The following is a 14,604-nucleotide window of genomic DNA, read 5'->3' as shown; positions in this document are numbered from 1 at the left end:
TTAATGGATACATGTGTTTTTTTTCAGTCATAGTGTAGGAAAAAAAGACAATTCTAAGACTAACATGAATAGACTGTAAGGGAGAAATTGAGAAGTTAATGAATTGCTATTGAGTAAGTCAGAAAGTAATAGAAGTGTCTCCATTATCTGAAACTAGATAATGTAAATTTAAGGAAATAAAGCAAAGTTTTCTGGAAAGACCATGAATTTAATATCTAACAGTATTTTGGATTCTTTAAAGTTAATTAGGTTTCTTAAGAAAAAAGAAATAAAATTAACTTTGCGATGCAATGACTTTGAACAGCCCTTGTCTTGACTGTTGAGAAACAATTTTGTGTGTGTGCGTGTGTGTGTGCAAATTCTTGAACTTTGCTTAGTATGGAGTTGGTCTTCTGTCTATAAAGTTAATTGAAAATGGCTCTTATGGAGAATGGGGCTGGGAGTGTGGGTGGGAGGGCAAGTATTGTAGGAAGAATCACTATATTCCTAAAGTTGTACTTATGAAATGCATGAAGTTTGTATTTCTTAAATAAAAGTTTTATTGGGGAAAAATTCCTATAAAAGGAATGTCAGAATCCTTCAAAATCTCTCATGGCTTATGAGTAACTTTTGTAAGCCATCAAATGCAGCCTAGGATAGCATTAGCCAGAAATTAACCCACAGTCTGTTTTTATTCGAATTGATACTCATTTTGGTGTTTGTAAACATCATCTGCTAAAGTTAATATAAAAGAAGGCAAAAAAGGTTGACAAGTTTAGGCTTATTCCTTGGTTTTCCAATCCCATTTCCAAGTGTTGGAGACCATTATCAACAGAGATTACAATATTAGCATTAGGATTATAAACCTAGAGGAAATATAAAAGTGACAATAAGTTGTACCAATATATGTCAGTGGTAGCCTCCAGTGTCAACAACATGCATAATCCCAAAGTGCTGTAACTTGGACAACACTGACAAAGTGATGCTAAAGAGGTTGATGTCAAAGATGCATCAAAGAGGATGAATAATTTTCTTAAGTGTAGTTGGGGAAAGATAATATTTCTAAATTACTATATTTAGATCATATGTAATTTAAACATGGGGTGACTAAAGTAATATCTATTAGATTAAATTTTACCAATTCACTGCTTCATACACAACCTTAGAGTTCACACTTTTGGAATAAACAAAAAAGTTCACACTTTTGCAATAAACAAAAAGTTTTTTAGGAGAATCTTCACATTAGAATAAATAATAGATTTATTTTTAAATATATCCTACTCTGTATTAAGCATATTATTTTCAGTGTGAAATTTTAATCTTTTCATTTCTGTTTAATTCTAAACTATTAGAGTTTTTGTTGCTTCTCAGCTCTTCCATTTTCTTTTTCAGAAAACCAGTAAGGAAATTTCAGAGCATTCATTCAGTCATAGATTCATGTCTGTAAACTAATATTTCATGATGAATTTTGAAGCGTTTACCTCCTTGTGCTTGATTCCATATATTTTTTCATTACCTTTTTCCTTATAGTTTCAAATTTCTCTTCAATTGTACTTAGTCTTAAATTAATCCTGCTTATCTCTTCAATAATAATAGTTTTTACTTTCTAACATTTTACTTGATTCCTTTTCACTGCTATTGTGTTTATTTTTCATATTCTTTATATTCTTGGAACATATTTTCTTTATGTTATCTCTCTGCAAAATCTTGTTAAAATATTAAGCACATTTCTTCTAATGCTTTCAGGTAGCTTATTTTTTCCATTTTATCCAAAGCAATTGAATTTCCCAGTGTTTAATTTTCTTGGTTATCTTTTCAATTATAATATTTTGGATGTACTTTGGAATTTTGATTTTCAGGATAATTTTATGGGAAGTTATTTACTTCCATGTTTTTTGCTTGTTTTGTTTGTTTAGTTAATTGGATTCTTTTTCTTTTCTTTATGTGAGTGTGTGTGTGTTCTTTCTTCATACTTGCCTTCTCAAGGGATGCACAGCTGGACCAGGGGAGACCCCAATTTAGAGCTAAGTCAGGCTGGCCTGCATATCTCACATAGGACATCTTTTCACCTGCTGCCTCTGAGAGTAGCACCCTACCCGGGAACTGTCTGTCCTGTATGATCCCCTATCCCATCCTTAGAACCCTGACAGCTGTGACTTTCTTTTTTCCAAAGAGGAAGTGGATCTACTGGCTGTTGTCTGATAAAAGCTGACCGCTGTAAAACAGGAAAGCAGCAGAGAGAGAGCGGTTGTCCCTGGTAGTCCTGCTGCTGTAGAGGTCCCCAAACATTAGAGTGCAGGTGACTCTGAGCTTACCCAAGGATACTATCGAAGATAAATGCAGGTCCAAGCACTGTATCATTGAGAAAATTAACATAAGCCATGGGTGCAAGACAATTCCTCTTAAATTGGTAACTCTGTCTGACTATAACTCCAGATGCTGGTCAAGGCTTTTTTTCTTCCTTCCTTTCAAAGGTTGAAGATTCTTTCTGCCCCACCCCATGCCTTTATTTCATCCTATGATTTCTGGTCTCCCAATCTTCTTAGATCGCAGGAGATAAAATTACAACCACCTATCCATGTATCATTTTTTTTCATAATATGCATTTTCCATGCACTTTTTGAAGATGCAAGTGTTTCAAAAAAAATTTGTACCAAAACATACTTATCTTTTCATTCTATTTTCCACAAACTTTTTTAAGAACACTAGTGTATCTTGGGAAATGGTGCAAAGTCTCTGGAAGAGACGATAAATCTCAGAGATTAATTTTTCAGCATGATTACTTTATTAAATGTTCAAGTTCAGAATGTAGAAAACTCGCTTACAGACCCGGCCAAATGCATAATGTGATCATTCCTTTCAGGAGGCCTTTTTTTTTTAATAAGCAGCATCTCCATGGAAACCATAAAGGCAAATCTTGCTTTGTGTGTATTATATCAACAGCAACAGCTGGGACAGGTTGAACAAAAATGTCTGGGGAGCAGAAGGTGGGGGAATTTGGAGAGAGTAAAAAAAATGACAGCCCAAACCAGAAGCTGTGTAACTGAGCCTTGGCTCATTAGTATTGTGCTTGAAAAAATCAGTTTCAAATCTAATTTTTTCCCCAAAGATATTTCCTTTCCTTCCTATTCAAATCAAAGGCAGAACAAACCATTATGCCTTTTTTAAAAGGAAAAATAAACAGCCTCGGTATATTTTATAAATCAGTGAGCTTGATAAATGAGAAAATATTTTAATAAATCAATTTCTTTGACAATAACCCTACAATGAAAAAGAAAACAAGAGTATCTGCACAGGCTCAAGTAATAAATTAACACAAGAAGAAAGCTGTACTGGTAAGGGGTTTCTTTCCACACTTGGAAAAACCATTGCATAATGCATGTCCATGTAGCACAAAGACACAGGAACATGGAATCACTTGTTAGTCGCTGCACTACTAACAATGAAAACACTGCCCCAGCGGATGAGGTGGGGGGTGCTTAATTTGGTGAATGAAGTCTTATTTTTGAATCTTACTTTATGTCTGAAAATACGTACAGAAATTTTAGCCCACATTTTCTGAATACATATAAAAATAACTATGATTCATGAGTATAACAGCATTACCTACAAGAATTTTTAGGGAAACATTTTATTTTGAGATAATGGTAGATTCAGGTGCAGATGGAAGATAGAACACAGAGGGATCCCCTGGACTCTAAGGTGCTTTCCCTACAAATAGGACATCTTGCAAAAACATGCTGCAGTCTCATCAGCAGGACATCCTCACTGATGCACTCCATGCCTGTGCACCAGATTTCCCCAGCTTTGCTCACAGTGAGCTGGGCGAGCATTGAGCTCCTTTTAATCCCTCCCAGGTGTGGGTGTGTGAGTCCCTCAGCACAGGAGTGAAACAGAACATCAGGATCACCATGAAAATCTTTGCTTTTGTGCTTTCATAAGCACATCTACTGTCTTCCTGCCCAGTTACCTCACCCCTTACCGTGGACAGTCACTAATCTGTTCCCTACTTTATAGTTTCATCAACTCAACTGTGTGCTGCAACTGAAAACAGAACCTGATGTTTAGGAACAGCTTTTATCACTCAACATACTTCCTTTGTGATCTATCCGAGTTGTCGTGTGTGTGAACAAGTCATTCCTTTTTATGCTGTGTAGTTTTCCAGGGTATGAATGTGCCAGTTCTTTTAAACCATTACCTGTTGAAGAATTTCCGGGTTGTTTCCAAGTTGGGGCTATTATAAATAAAGTCGCTATAAGAATCGATTTACAGGCTTTTGCATGAACATGAGTTTTCACACTGGCTATATGGTAACTGCATGTATAAGTTAATGATAAATTTCTAAATTATTTGCTAGAATGGCTCTGCCATTGGTTTTCCCATCAGAAAGCCCTGAGTAATCCATTCTGAAATATATTTTTTAAGATTTATTGATTGGTTTGAAAAGCAGGCAGACAGAGGGAGGTAAGAGAGAGGGAGGGAGAGGAAGATCTTCCATGAGCTGGTTCACTCTTGGATGGTTGCAATGGCCAGGTCCATCCAAGTCTCCCACATGAGAGCCCAGTACTTGGGCCGTCTTCCACTGCCTTTCCAGGCACATTAACAGGAATCTGGACCAGAAGTAGAACAGCCAAGACTTTAACCAATCTTCTAATATATATTACTGCCATCAAAAGAGATGGCTTAACCACGACACCTCAATGCCAGCCCTATGTTTTTAATGAGCTAATTAATAGCCCTGGCTATTGCAGACATTTGGGGATTCAACTAGCAGAAAGAGGATCTCTCTGTGTCTGTCCTATTTCTGTCTGTCTGCCTTTCAGAAAGAAAGAAAAAGAAAGAAGGAAAGGAAGGAAGGAAGGAAGGGAGGGAGGGAGGGAGGAGATTAAAAAAGAGCTGAATGGATGGACACTGATGATGGAAGGGAAGCAATGAAAGATAATACAACAACTAATAGTGTTATCAGTTGATCAACTCCCCTCCATCAATTAATACCTATAAAGAAAGGCAAAGAGAAGAATAAAGTGGTTGTTTTTAAAACTTTAATCAAAAACCATCATTGCAGAATAAATAGTAGTGATCAGAATTGTAATTGGAGCTGTCATTTCTGCTTATTTTGCCGAGTGTATACTAAAAATAATACAATGCAAAAAGCTACAAGTTCCAAGACTTGCTATGTAAATTTAATCTGAATAACTTCATAGCTAGGGTTCAACCTCTAAGTTTGAAAATGTTTCCATTATTTTCCATCTTTTCTTTGAATTTGTAAAGATGAGCTATTTCAAGTTTCTGCTTCAATATTAAGTTTTTTAAAAACACTGAGTTGTATACTTCATTTACATATTTCTTTAAATTTTCTTGAAAGACATAGAGACAGATACAGAGTTCCTAATATCTGGTTCACTCCCCAAATACCTGCCAAGCCCTGGGAGGAACAGCAAGGTTGGGAGTGGGAGGCAGCTAAAGCCAGGAGCCCAGGAACTCAATCCCAGGCCTCCCACATGAGTGAGAGGGGGAACCCAATTACTCGAAGCATCACCATTTCCCCCCAGGGTCTACATTAGCAGGAAGCTGTGGCCAGGAGACAGAACCAGGAATCAAAGCCAGGTACTCCAATGTGGTAAAGAGCATCTTAACTGACAGCTTAAGTGTTAGACCAAATTCTGCCTCTGAAGTTTCGTGTTTACTTCTTATTCTGTTTCCAGAAATTATGAAGAGAAAATGCAGATTCATATATTTTGTAAGTGAAACATGCTTCGTAATTTGATTTTGTAAATCTTTTTAAAAATTTTTTATTCATTTTATTTGTTTGAAAGGCAGAGTGTCAGAAAGAGAAAGGAAGAGACAGAGAGATCTTTCCACTGATTCACTCCCAAAATGTCCACAAGGAGCCCCAGGCTGGGCCAAACCAGACAGCAGTCCAGAACTCCCTCCAGGTCTCCTCCATGGGTCACAGGGATTCGAGCACTTGGGCCATCTTCTGCTGCCTTCCCAGGTGCATGATCAGGGAATTGGCTCAGAAATGGAGCATCTCCAGTGTCCAGTGTAGTATCCCTGCTTTGCCAGTGTCAGTATAACTGGCTGCAACACTACACAGGCTCCTGTGATTTGAATTTATAAGAGTACCACTTGTGGTAGCCAGTGAGTTCTGTCCAACATAGACCCTGTGTGCTGAAATTCAGCTTACCTGTTTTCCATTTGCATAATAAAGCATTTGGAAAAGTTATTATAGCTTGTTTTCTAAGAGTCTATTAAATTATGCTGCTCATGAATGATAAGCAGAATTTCAATTTTCTTCTCAGCCTATGGAATTAAGCTCCTCCTTTTTTCAATTTAAAGTTGACCAAACACATTTTCTCAGACTTTTTTCCAATGTCATTTGTTGATTTAATAAAATGCAGTTACTTATTTTATTTCTTTAAGAAAAAAAGACTCATTTCCAGATTCAATTCTTTTTCCTAATAGTGTATTAAGCAAATATTTCTGATTATTTCTTATATTCCAATTACATGTTTTAGTTGACTTTTTCAGAAGCATCATGACTAAACGACTTTTTTTTTTTTTTTTTTTGACAGGCAGAGTGGACAGTGAGAGAGAGAGAGGCAGAGAGAAAGATCTTCCTTTTCCCTTGGTTCACCCCCCAAATGGCCGTTATGGCAGGCATGCTGCTGCCAGCGCACTGCACTCATCCGAAGCCAGGAGCCAGGTGCTTCTCCTGGTCTCCCATGCGGGTGCAGGGCCCAAGGTCTTGGGTCATCCTCCACTGCCTTCCCGGGCCACAGCAGAGAGCTGGACTAGAAGAGGAGCAACCGGGACAGAATCCGGTGCCCCAACCGGGACTAGAACCCAGGGTGCTGGTGCCACAGGCAGAGGATTAGCCAAGTGAGCCTAAACAACTTTTTAAAAAATATTTCTTTTATTTATTTGAAAGACAGAGTTACAGAGAGAAACAGAGGGACAGAGAGAGAGAGGGAGAGAGTCTTCCATCTGTTGTCTCACTCTCCAAATGGCTGCAATGGCTGTGGCTGGGTCAGGCAGAAGCCAGGAGCCTGGATCTTCTTCTGGGTCTCCCATTGTGGGGCATAGGCCCAAAGATTTGGGCCATGCTGTACTGCTTTCCCAGATATAGTAGTAGGGAGCTGGATTGGAAGTGGAGCAGCCGGGACTCGATCCAGCACCCATATGGGTTGCCAGCACTGCAGGCAGAAGCTTAACTCACTACACCATAATCCCAGCACCACCAGATGACTTTGAAAAAGAAAGCTTTTCTTTTATATATATATATATATATATATATGTATATGATTTAAAAATCCAAGGTTGAGAAGCTATGGTTGGTTGATTTTATCTTCCAACAATGTCATGAATGCTCATCTTCCCATGTGTTTACTTTGTCATCCTTTGTCATCATTCACCTCATATTCACAAGATGGCTGCAAGAGTTCTAGATATCACATTTTCAAACACAAATGTCAAGAGGAAGGAAAGGGGGGCATTTCTTCCTTTTGTTCTTTTTTATTCAGAAGAAGAAACTTTTCTAAAAGACTTCTTCTTTGTCTCATTGGCCATTATTGGGTTATATGTCCAACCCTATCAATACCTTGATCCCAAGCAATGGTAATAAATAACAAGCTTAGGCAAAGAGCCATATGAAAAATGGATGGGCCACATTAGACCATAGAAAAGACACAAATAAAAAGAAAACACTCATACATGCCTGATGATTATGGGATTTAAAATCAGAAAGCGTCGTTGGATTTTATGACTATATGAACCAAACATCTGAGCATTAGTTAGGGTCTTTTTTATAAGCCATCCAATCATCTTCCTTGTGAAGATTACATAAATTAATATATAATTATATAAATAATGCACTAGCTTCACAGTAAGTTGTTATACACTGTATAAAGGAGCAGAAGAAAGGAGCAGGAAGGCTCCGAAAATAAGGAAAAGATAAGGGAATGGAAATGCTAATTGCCTGATTTCATCAGTTTGTTCTGTGTTCACGTGTTGAAGTATTGCACTGTACTCCTTGAAATTGTACAAGCATTGCATATTAACAGCAAAGGTATAAAATCTTTAACAATGGACCTAGCATGTCAGGGGATGCAATATATTTTAATACACCCTCTTTCTCTGCAAATGTGAACAACAAATAAATAAATATGCAGATAAAGCACAACAATGGAAATTTTAGAGCTTAAATGTCCTAGAACTGACATTCTGTTTCAAGCTCTGCAAAGAATTCTTAACATGACTTTGAGGAATCTGAAGTAATGGCAACACTTTAGTTTGAAGAATTCTAATTTTCTTAAATAAAATGATTTGTAAAATTGCACCATCTTATTAAAAATATAAAGCGATGCGATATACTCACATATATACATTTACACACATGTATGGGTATAGTATTCACAAAAAAACTAATTTTTGTCTTCAGGGTGTCCTTTTGTTTCAAACAAGCTCACATGAAATTTATACACCAAAAAGTTGTCATTGCAAATATTGGAGATTGAACAAAAACTGAGTGGCAAAAGTCCATGCTTTCTCCAAGTAACCTTGCTTAAAACAATAAATATTGATTTCCTCAATAAGTTTTAAACTAATGCCCTATCTCTGACAGTCCACTGTTTCATTTTAAATTTCCTTATGGAAGAAAAACAAATTAAATCTTTTAGTTGCCTACCTCTGCTAGATCACTAGATGGCGCCCACAGAATCTACTATAATAGCTCTCCATGGTGTGGAAGGGCCAAGGTCCCTGCACTCTGCTAGGTTTCTATTTATCCATTTGGGCAAATATATACAGACATTTTTCATTATCACTCGAATCTCACAAGAAGTGTTAAAAATAGTCGTTTCAGACCCACTAAAACTTTGTGAAGGCCTTTCCTTCACTATAGGTCAGTTTTCTATTCCTTTCCACAACGATTATTTATCTTGCTCTTTCCTGATTCTGATACATGCACTGCCGTGCTGTTTTAAAAAACACTTGACCCATTCCCTTCCTTGGAGAATTAGCTAAATGTCATCCCTGCACTCCCTGCTCAGCATCCTGCCACCACTTGCTGTCAAAAATGTGTCCTGAAAACTCTCCCTTGGCACTCTGCCTGCCAGCTACTTTGGAATTTCACAACATTTCTATCTCCTTTAGATGTTTATGCCATGAGAAAGTCTAGGGAACCAAAATATGTGCGCATGCTTTCATGGAAAAAGATTTGTCATTTTCCAAGCTCTGTTTTGGAAAGGAGAAAAACTCAGAACTTATTTTGGCTGTGAGTCAAATTCCAACTAAAGAATAACAAACATTACCCATCTCCCCCCTTATTCTGTACTACGACTTGAGAAAACACCTCTGTTCACATAAGAAATTGAGACGTAATATACTGATGATTTATTGAAGTTATTTTTTCAGCATAATCCTAAAATATGCATGTGTTCATGTGTGTGAAAGTAAGCAGATGTGTATTCCTATATGAGTACATATATCCATATAAGCCTACTTCAAAAAATTCCTGGAAAATGGAAATAAAAGATAAGTTGGAGCCAGCATTGTGGCTCAGGAGGTTAAGCTGCCTGCTAAGCTGTGGTGCTTCCAATGCGACTCTACGCTAATGCACCTTGGAAAGCAGTGGAAGACCGCCCAAGTGCATGGGCCAGTGCACCCATGCAGGAGACCTTGTTGGAGCTCCTGGCTCCTGGCTTTCACCTGATCCAGCCCTTGCTGTTGTGGCCATTTGGGTAGTGAACCAGCAAACAGAAGATCAAGCCTTCTCTCCCTCTCTGTCTTCCTCTTTCAAATACATGTTTTTTGTTTGTTTGTTTGTTTTGACAAGCAGAGTGGACAGTGAGAGAGAGAGACAGAGAGAAAGGTCTTCCTTTGCCGTTGGTTCACCCTCCAATGGCCGCTGCGGCCGGTGCACCGCGCTGATCCGAAGCCACGAGCCAAGAGCCAAGAGCCAGGAGCCAGAAGCCAGGAGCCAGGTGCTTCTCCTGGTCCCCCAAGCAGGTGCAGGGCCCAAGCACTTGGGCCATCCTCCACTGCACTCCCGGGCCACAGCAGAGAGCTGGACTGGAAGAGGAGCAACCGGGACAGAATCTGGCACCCCGACCGGGACTCGAACCCAGGGTGCCGGCACCACAGGCGGAGGATTAGCCTATTGAGCAGAGGCGCCGGCCACAACACAATAATCTTTCAATTCCATTTTACATTAAGTCATACAAACACCCTATTATGTCACACACACACACACACACACATACACACCCAATATCACAGAGTTCCAAATGTAGAAACTGAGCTATATATTCTTCTGGCTGCAAAGAACTTGTATCAGGGTCTGGTCCATTTTCCTAAGCAGTTGTTTTACTTTCCTGAGGATTTGCCCCGGGGTGAAAACTCCTGCTTTTCCTACTGCACATGAACTATAATTATGATGTTTCTCACAGACAATGCCTTCCTTGGACCCAGTTGTTGTCCTACCTGCTCTTTCCAAATAGCACAGTGTTGCAGGCCAGAGGTGGAGGTAGACTTTCCACACCCAATTACTGGATAAATGCATTATACTTGACAGCTTAAGCTCCTTTTTACTTTAACTTGTGTTACCCATTCTGTCCTGCGGAGGCTAAGTGAATGACTTGCCCTCAAGTTTGCTACTTGTTCACTTGGTTGTTGCATGTCTCTCTCTTCCAGCTACTAAGGAAGATCTCAGGTAACCAGCAAGGAGACTACAATGCTCGAGGAAGACATGCCCTCTGGAAAGGGTACCTGAAGCTTTTCCATAGAGCAAACAGAGGTACAGATTCCACTATCTTGAGCCTCCTTCCCTAATCAACTGGAGGGAGGATGTCTCCATGACTATCAACTGGACATCTTAAGACCAATCAGGAGCCAGGGCCAGTGCCTGTGGCACAGTGGGTTAATGCCCTTGCCTGAAGCACCAGCATCCCATATGGGCGCCAGTTTGAGACCTGGCTGCTCCACTTCCAATCCAGCTCTCTGCTACTTGTTCACTTGGTTGTTGCATGTCTCTCTCTCTTCCAGCTAATGCACCTTGGAAAGCAGTGGAAGACCGCCCAAGTGCATGGGCCCATGCACCCATGTGGGAGACCTTGTTGGAGCTCTGTTGTTGGCCTGGGAAAGCAGTAGAAGACGGCCCAAGTCCTTGGGCCCCTGCACCTGCATGGGAGACACTGAAGAAGCTCCTGGCTCCTGGCTTCTGATTGGCACAGCTCCAGCCATTGTGGCCATTTGGAGAGTGAACCAGCAGATGGAAGACCTCTCTCTCTCTCTCTCTCTCTCTCTCTCTCTCTCTCTTTCTCTCTGCCTCTCCTTCTTTCTCTGTGTAACTCTGACTTTCAAGTAAAATAAATAAAATCTTAAAAAAAAAAAGACCATTCAGGAGCCTGGTTTTATTCTGAAAATTCCCTAGAACATAGAAGCTTCTAGCTGAAAGATCGATTTTTGTACAGTTTATATTATGAGCTCCTGCTGGGCAACAGGATCCCTGAAAAGCTACAAATTTCTAGGCTCCAACTCAGATTAGTGATTCATAATTTCCAAAGGTGAGCCCTGGACTCTGTACTTCTCAAAGAGATCTTTCATTTAAATGCCAGCAATTTGTCCCTCATTCCTGGATTGGCATTCAAGGCAGATAAGTTTGAACTCATGGTAATGTGAACCTTTGTTTAATCATCCCCATATCTTGGTTAAGTGGTCTTCCTGTGCATGGGGAAGGAAAGAGTAAATGCATGTTTAACATCAAGTACTGCACTGTAGGCTCATGAGGACAGCTCCAGGAGCCAGGCTTCCTGTCTCATGTTTCCTCATTTGTGACCCTAAAAACGTGATTTGATTTTGTTGTGTTGGTTTACCTATCAGTAAAATGGGGATAATAGTGACATCTGCCCCTGATGTGATCGTAAGTATTGTTTTAACCCATGTAAAGCATTTAAAGCCGTGCTAACTACTCAAGAGTTGCCCAAGAAATTATAATCCTGTTTAGATTATGTTATTTATTATTCAAAATAAAATAAATTTATTTTTATTTTGAATGATATAATCCTAAGGTAACAGAGCTGCTAAGTGTCCGAACTAAAATCTGAATCCGGACTAGATGACTGCAAACCCATACTCCTTACACCTTAAGAAGCCATACAAAAGAAGCCACTGCCGTGACTTACTGGGTTAAGCAGCCAACTGCAGCACCAGCATCTCATGTGGGCACCAGTTCAAGTCCCAGCTGCTCCACTGCTGATACAGCTCCCTGCTAATGTGCCTGGGAAAGCAGTGGAGGATGGCCCAAGTGCTTGGGCCCCTGCACCCACATGGTAGACCCGGAAGAAGCTCTTGGCTCTTGGCTTAGGATCAGCACAGCTCCTGCTGTTGCAGCCAATTGAGGAGTAAACTAAGGGATAGAAGACCTTTCTGTCTGTCTGTCTCTGTCTCTCTGTCTCTCTCTCTCTCTCTCTCCCCCTTTGCCTCTCCCTCTCTGTAAGTTCACCTTTCAAGTAAAATAAATAAATCTTAAAAAAAAAAAAGTCATCACCCAAAAGCCTCAAATGATGACTGAAATTACTATTTCCAAAGCAGGAGTTTTTATCATGGAATACTTCCGACAATAATAGTAACAGTATGATGATGATCTACGAAACAACTATTGAGAATCCATTTGTGGAATCCTTGTTAACACCAGCCCTACACTTAGCACTTGGCATGTGTTGACTCATTTGATGGTTATAATAACCTGGAAAATTAGATATTATTTTCCCTACTTATCAGACAGGGAAATTGAGGCTCTGAGCGGTTAAACATCTTGCCAAACTTACACAATTAGTACATGGTGGAGCATGTTTTTAAACCCACGACTTTTCAACTCTATAATTTGTATCCTTAGCCGCTCTCATGAGCCGTCTCATTGTTTGAAAAGTCTTCCTAAAAGTGATCTAAATTTCACATTCCTGTCACCGCTGTCCATCACTTCTGGTTTTCCTAAGGTCTTCTGGTTTTTTCTAAGGTCAAGTTAACCTTTTGACACACCTGGAAATGTCATTTCTACGCTAAACGCCCAAGCGCTTTCAACAAGCTCAGACGGCAGGGCACCTTCCCATGGCTGAGGGCCATCCCTCACAAAGTGACATTCCGATGTCTTACAACCAGCGAAGTCACTCTTCTCTGAATGTGCCTTCCATGTCTTGGTCACTCTGATTTGGATTTCCTTGAACCACTCTGCCCACGATGAGACTAAGCAGCAGGAGGCTAAGGCTGGCCCAGGTCCTCCACTCTCACAGGTGTTTCCAAGAACGACTACCACGCCTACTCATCAATGCAAGTGCTATGGGCTGCTTTCTGATTTAAAAGATGATGCTAGGAAGGAGTTGTTTTATTTTGCTTTTAATTATTTCTACCTTTAGGGTCTAAAAGCCTGAGGTAAATTGAAAATTAATATTTGAAATGATTGTGCTAATTTCTTCACAAGCCGTATTTTGTTCAACATGAGATTTTTTGAACTAGCAAAACAAATAATTAATTGTTTATTTACTTTGAAAATCAGAGAGACAAAGAGAGACAGAGATATTGTATCTGCTGGTTCACTCTTTAAATATCTGCAGCAGCAAGGGCTGGGCCAGGCTGAAACCAAGAGCCCAGAACACAATCCAGGTCAACTATGTAGGTGTAAGGGACCAAACTACTTGAGTTATAACCTGTTGTTATCAGAGTTCATGCCAGGAAGAAGCTGGAATCGAAAGTGTAGCCAGGACTTGAACTCGGGTACTCCCCGTGGAGAGGATTGAAGCCAGGTTTTTATCTCGCAAGCACAAAGGAATTTGTGGATGAGGACAAAACATTGATAAAGGCTAGCAGAGGAATAAGATTTATTGGCAAATTCAAAGTATGCACTCAAGGGGCCGGCACTGTGGCTCAGCAGGTTAACACCCTGGCTTGAAGTGCTGGCATCCCATATGGGCGCCAGTTCAAGACCCGGCTGCTCCGCTTCCAATCCAGCTCCCTGGTATGGCCTGGGAAAGCAGAAGATGGCTCATCCTGCACCTGTGTGGGAGACCCGGAAGAAGCTCCTAGCTCCTGGCTTCAGATTGGTGCAGCTCCAGCCATTGCGGCCAACTGGGGAGTGAACCATCGTATAGAAGACCTCTCTCTCTCTCTCTCTCTCTCTCTCTCTCTCTCTGCCTCTCCTCTCTCTGTGTAACTCTGACCTTCAAATAAATAAATCAATCTTTAAAACAAAAAAAGTATGCACTCAAAGGGGAGTTCAGGCAAGCTCTAGTGGGAGCTACAATTCTTGAGATCGGGGTCATCCCTTTATGTGAACTGGAGGGAAAAGAGATAATGGTTTAGCTGGAGTTTGGGAAAGTTGGGAACTTCCAGGAACTTGGTGACAGCTCATTTCTGGCCTTTTTAGGAAGTCTTGAAAGTGTTATGGCATCAGATGCATGATGGGAGTGGGAATGGGAGTGTCAGCATGACAATGTTATTATAATGAAATTATAATGGGCTGCAGGTCATCTTGGGGACGTTGTCAGCAGCCATGTTGGATTTTTCAGCCAGTGCTCATGCCAGCTGGCAGGTTTGCTACAGCAGTGATTTAGGGTTGCTGCCACAGGAGGA

The sequence above is a fragment of the Lepus europaeus genome, chromosome 2 (genome assembly GCF_033115175.1).
Source record: "Lepus europaeus isolate LE1 chromosome 2, mLepTim1.pri, whole genome shotgun sequence".
Taxonomy (NCBI): Eukaryota; Metazoa; Chordata; class Mammalia; order Lagomorpha; family Leporidae; genus Lepus; species Lepus europaeus.
This window is presented reverse-complemented; position numbering follows the sequence as displayed.